The sequence below is a fragment of the Mastomys coucha genome, unplaced genomic scaffold (assembly GCF_008632895.1).
Source record: "Mastomys coucha isolate ucsf_1 unplaced genomic scaffold, UCSF_Mcou_1 pScaffold9, whole genome shotgun sequence".
NCBI classification, from domain to species: Eukaryota; Metazoa; Chordata; class Mammalia; order Rodentia; family Muridae; genus Mastomys; species Mastomys coucha.
In genome coordinates, this window is record NW_022196915.1 from 54,786 (window position 1) to 61,231 (window position 6,446).

A 6,446-nucleotide genomic window follows, 5' to 3' on the forward strand; every position below is an offset into this window, starting at 1 on the left:
TGTGAGAGTGTCCGTGTCACCTCAGGAAACTGAAAAATCATATTATTAAGTTGGACAAAACGGACATCACAAATAAGTATAGTTTGGAGGCAAGTTGACAGAGACCCAGAGATTCCACCACAAGGCCTGGTCCTGGGGGCAGCTGTACCACTTCTCTCCCAAACAACTCTCCAGAGGGTTTCCATTCTGGGTCTTTTCTGCTGACAGGTCTGCAACTGAATCCCAAACTACCCAACAAGTTGAAGTAAGCCTGTTTGTGTAGATAACAAATACCAACTTAACAGTTTGTATTGTTTTGGCACAAGCACATCCAATACAAATTGATCCAAGCTAGACATTGAAAAGAAAGTTTATATGTGTTTGTGTTTTCTCCCTCAAAACGCAGCTGGCAGCAGATGGAGACTCTATTCATCAAATCCTAATTGATCCTAAGAGAGGCTAGCTGGAGAGTGAAGAGCACTTTCCCAGACATTCTTTGGTCTCTCCCCTGAAGGAGAATTACACTGCCATCTGGAAAAAAGCAGGCTGCTCCTTTCACAGACATTGTTAAGCTAATTACCAACTGGTTCCAACCTATAAATCCCAGAACTGTATACACACACACACACACACACACAAACACACACACACACCACCCCACACCCACTATATTGCCATGTCTCTGGTTTACAGGTTAGGAAGTGCTGCCGCCTGAAGACTTTGAGCTATGTGTTGTTTTTCCCCAACTCAGTATGAGACATAGTGAAGCACTGAGGGCTTTGGTGTGCATCACATGTCAGGTTAATAATAATGGAGGAAATTTCGTGTGTGCCATCCTCTTCCTGCATTTTCCAGCTAGATTAAGCTGTTGTCTATGCAATTGCCTCCCAGCTGCCATGACTTATGAAAACAACAGACCTTGCTCTGTTGTCTGGAGAAAGCGGGATTGTTATGAGTAACTTTATTGCAGGCACATGAGTGTGCAAATGTGCAAATGCAAATGTGAAAATCTCCAGCAGCCATATAAAATACTGAGCACAGCACTACATATCTGTGATCCCAGTGCCTAAGAGATGGAGGCAGGAGGACCCAAGGGATTGCAGGCCACTCAGCCCAGCCAAATCAGTAATCTTGTGGTTCAGTTAGTCTCAAAAACAAGTTGGGAAACCATACATAGTTACATTTGCCTTTAATCCCCACACTCAGGAGGTAGGAGCTGGCTGATCTCTGTGAGTTCAAGCCCAGCCAGGCAGGCTATAAAGTGAATTTCAGGTCAACTATGGATAAATAATGACCTCAAAAAACTTTTTTAAAGTAAGAAATATTGGAGAAGTGCCACGGACCGGGATTTCTTACGGGGTCCCTTGTTCCACGGGACTAGGGGTTCTGGCCAGGTGGGCACGGGATTCGGCTTTGACAAACAGACTACACACGAGTGGTGTAAGGTCTGGGTGTATTTCTTTAAAAATGACATGAGGCTTTTACAATCATTGCAAAAGAGAAATGAAAAATCTGGCAGCTCAACAGTTGAGGTACCTCTGAGGCTATCTGAAACATACTGGATCTAAAGCAGCAGCTATCTCCTCTGAACTGGTGCTGCATCCCCCGGGCCCAAGCACTCTGGGCCCGGGGGACTGCGAAAGATACATGAATCTGAGTCCTAGCCCATCTAAGTTCTAGTGCTAGTCCTGTATGTGAGTCCAAGTCCTTCTTCCCCCAGTCCTAGTGTTACACTGAAGTCACTTAGGCAAGCGACCCTCACACCAACGTCAGCAGAGTCTGGTAGCTAGGTGTGAAGCAGGAGAAAGAGGGGTGGAGCCCTCCCTGTTGAGGTATTCTTATGCTAATTCTCTGGTTCTTGTTGGAGGCAGGCAGGGGGGAATCCCAACCTAACACTTTCAGCTAATGTCCTAGAGTGAGAGAAACCTTTCAATTACTCTCTAGTATGTAAAACATTAAACTAGGATAGTTAGAAACATTGTGTCAGCCAGGAGACAATGCCCAATCGTAACCATTTACAAATCATTACTTGGGGTAGCTTTATGCCTAATTATGAGGCCGTGTTGATGATTGGAAAGACTAATCTGAAACACATCTGAGTTAGGGGATACCAGCGACTGTCTGAAATCCAGGAGGCACAGATCTCCTTTTGAAGTCTTATTGCCTCTTATCCTTTATCAGGATTTTATCCCCGATATTATGGATGTGACTGGAGTAGACGAGTGTGCGTGGCAGAGAAGAAATCTGACACTACTGGCCTCCACACATTTGCACACATACACGATGTGCATCTATGCCTACATAATACACATGAGCACACACATAGATAGATGATAGATAGATAGATAGATAGATAGATAGATAGACAGATAGATGGACGGATACATACATACATACATACATACATACATACATACATATATAGATAGGTACATAGATAGATAGAGCAAGCTGTAATTTAAAGCATACAGCTTTTAAAAGAAGAAATATTGGACTTCAGAGAGAAAAAATGACTTGTCACACTTCAAAATCATTGATAGCCTCTGTGCTATAATGCCTCTTGAGGATCAGTCCTTCAAGCAGATATAAGGAAGAAATAACCCTGCTTAATTTCAGATATTTGCTGTTGGAAGATCAGATCTCTCAAACCTTGAACTTGTGCAAGCAGAGGTGAGTACTAAGGCATTTGTGGTCATTCAAGTCCCTGATATCTTCAGATTCAAATATTAGTTTAATATTGCTCATGTGTATATCTTACTCTGATTATTATTAATTAAGAGTATGTATATCCCAAGCCAATTTCATTGTGAAATGAGTGTTGATATAACTTCTCAACAGTGCTTGTGGGCTCCTGCCCTCATGTCTCCTGGTCTCCAGATCAGAGGTCATGAAAAAGCCCAAATGAATCTTAGAAATCTGTCTATGTGCACAGCTTTTGAAAAGTTTGACACTGACATCTCCTTAGCAAGTCATTAATAACTAAAGTCTTCAGGTGGTCATCCTCCAGAGACCTATAAAAAGAAAATTAAAAGCAAGATCAATTGTACTTCTGTAAGATCCTACATTTTTTATGACTACAAGAAATGAAATAAAACAAAACAAACTACCTTTCCTGGAGATGATTCTCATTCCTGTTCTGTAAGTCACAGTGGAATAAGAGACCTGAATCAAAGGCAAGAAATATACTTATATACTCAAATGCTTTTATTTACCAAGTAGGTATGGAGTCCTATTCTGTGCCAAGCATGGGATGGACTACATCAGTGAGGAAAACAGTGATGATCTAAAGGAGCTATACATTGTGAGCCAAGGAGGACATGGGATGTATACAGATTTAGTTTCTACTTTCAGCAAAACATAGCCATAGACTTAAAAATGGTATCTCTTATTGCCCTCCACCAGAACTAGCTGATTCTAGAACAGCTAGAATAAGAATATGAACATAATATCCACCCAGCAGCTGAACTCAGGTCTACAGCTTAAATTTAGTTATACATGCCAGTAACACCCACAAAAATGCCATCACTCAGAGAACTATTATTGCAGGGGAGTTTTCAAGGGTTTTGACTCCTCCAAGGGACTGGCTTCTGAGAGGAAGTATATGCGCCCAAAGGACTCTTCCTGGTTTCCAAGTGTCTTCCATTTTCTTGCACCTGTTCTGCTGTTGTATGCATATACATTTCCAGAGACTGTGGAAAAGGAAATCATAGAGAAAATGGATTATGACAAACTTGCACCAAGTGTTTATTGAGCATTTGCTGTATAGTCCAGAGAGTGGCTGGCTTGGCTTCTCAGGTCTTGTATTTTTACCAAGAGAAAAAGAAGCAAATGGAGGCAGTTTAAGATTTTCACGTGCATTTAAAAACATGTGCCTTCTAGTGAATCCTTTGGTGGAAAGTCAGTACTGTGAATTAAAACTTTCAGCAGTTACATGAAACTCCCTAGATGATTAATCCTCCATAAAGAGATATATTTTTAGGACATGCCAAAATTTATGGAGTCTCAAGTCTCTGGTCTACTTGATTGTATTGTTGCAATGTTAGCTTCTTACTTTGGACAATATATTGTTGTTATGAAAAATAGTCTCTTTAGGACAATGGTTCTCAACCTCTGTGTCAGGGCCCTTTTGGGGGTTAAATATCATATATATATGTCATATATTTATATTATCATTCATAACAGTTGAAAATTATAGTTAAAAGTAGCAACAAAATAACTTTATGGTTGGGGGTCAGCACAAAATGAGGAACGGTATTAAATGAGGCTACATAAAGCATTAGAAAGGTTGAGAACCAACTTCTTTAGGACAGATATGCATCAGTTCTATACAGATTTAGTTTATAGTTTTCAGCAAAACATAGCCAAAGACTTAAAGGTGACATCTCTTCAGTAGAATAGAATTGAAGACCCACAAATGAACCCACACACCTATGGTCACTTGATTTTTGACAAAGGAGCTAAAACTATCCAGTGGAAAAAACACAACATTTTCAACAAATGGTGCTGGTTCAACTGGTGGTTAGCATGTAGAAGAATGCAAATTGATCCACTCTTATCTCCTTGTACAAAGTTCAAGTCCAAGTGGATCAAGAACCTCCACATAAAGCCAGATACACTGAAACTAATAGAAAAGGAAGTGGGGAAGAGCCTTGAGGGCATGGGCACAGGGGAAAAGTTCCTGAACAGAACACCAATAGCTTATGCTCTAAGATCCAGAATTGACAAATGGGACCTCATAAAATTGCAAAGCTTCTGTAAGGCAAAGGACATTGTCAATAGAACAAAACAGCAACCAACAGATTAGGGAAAGATCTTTACCAACCTTACATCCGATAGAGGGCTAATATCCAACATATACAAAGAACTCAAGAAGTTAGACTCCAGAGAACCAAATAATCCTATTAAAAAATGGGATACAGAGCCAAACAAAGAATTCTCAACTGAGGAATACTGAATGGCTGAGAAGCACCTAAAGAAATGTTCAACATCCTTAGTCATCAGGGAAATGAAAATCAAAACAACCCTGAGATTCCACTTCAAACCACTCAGGATGACCAATATGAAAATCTCAGGTGAGAGCAGATTCTGTTGAGGATATGGAGAAAGAGGAACATTCCTCCATTGCTGGTGTGATTGCAAACTGATACAACTACTAGAAATCAGTTTGGCAGTTCCTCAGAAAATTGGACATAGTACTCCCTGAGGTCCCAGCAACACCACTCCTGGGCATATACCCAGAAGATGCTCCAACATGTAATAAGGACACATGCTCCACTATGTTCATAGCAGCCTTATTTATAATAGCCAGAAGCTGGAAAGAACCCAGATGTCCCTCAAAAGAGGAATGGATACAGAAAATGTGACACATTTACACAGTAGAATACTACACAGCTATTAAAAACAATGAATTTATGAAATTCTTAGGCAAATGGATGGAACTAGAAAATATCATCCTGAGTGAAGTATCCCAATCACAAAAAAACACACATGGTATTCACTCACTGATAAGTGGATATTAGCCCAGAAGCTCAGAAAATGCAAGATACAATTCACAGACCACATGAAGCTCAAGAAGGAAGACCAAAGTGTGGATGCTGTGGTCCTTCTTAGAAGGGGGAACAAAATACCTATGGGAGGAGTTACAGAAACAACATGTAGAGCAGAGACTGAAGGAAAGACCATCCAGAGACTGCCCTACCTGGGGATCTATCCCATATACATTCACTAAACCCAGACACTATTGTGGATGCTAACAAGTACTTGCTCACAGGAGCCTGATATAGCTGTCTCCTGAGGGGCTCTAACAGTGCCTGACAAACACAGAAGTGGATGCTCTCAGTCAACCACTGGACTGAGCACAGGGTCCCCAATGGAGTAAAACTGGAGAAAGGACCCAAGGAGTTGAAGGGGTTTGCAGCCCCTTAGGAGGAACAACAATATGAATCAATCAGTACCCCCAGAGCTCCCTGGGACTAAACTACCAATCAAAGAATACACATGGAGGGACCCATGGCTCCAGCTGCATATGTAGCAAAGGATGGCCTTGTTGGTCATCAATGAGAGGAGAGGCCTTTGGTCTTGGTGAAGGCTCTATGCCCCAGTGTAGGACAATGCCAGGGCCAGGAAGTAGGTGTTGATAGATTGGTGAGCAGGGGGAGGAGGGAAGGGGGTAAGGGATTTTTTGCAGGGAAAATAGGAAAGGGGAGAAATGTAAATAAAGAAAATATCTAATAAAAATAAAAAGGTGACATATCTTAACAATTTTTGTGAATCTATAACTTTTTTTTTTTTTTTTTAGTTTAAAAAAGAATAACTCGCTGGGCGGTGGTGGCGCATGCCTTTAATCCCAGCGCTTGGGAGACAGAGGCAGGCAGATTTCTGAATTTGAGGCCAGCCTGGTCTACATAGTGAGTTCCAGGACAGCCAGGACTACACAGAGAAACCCTGTCTCGCAAAACCAAAAAAAA

At 41.2% G+C, this 6,446-nt stretch overlaps 1 long non-coding RNA gene across 1 annotated transcript in view; it reads right to left on the reverse strand.

Annotated features, from left to right (window-relative positions):
• Positions 1 to 3,299: 3,299 nt before the first annotated feature.
• LOC116084922 overlaps positions 3,300 to 6,446 on the reverse strand; it is an 11,321-nt gene continuing 8,174 nt past the window's right edge. The window contains exon 3 of the long non-coding RNA XR_004116318.1: positions 3,300 to 3,668. This is a non-coding gene — a long non-coding RNA (uncharacterized LOC116084922). The remainder of the gene's footprint in view (positions 3,669 to 6,446) is intronic.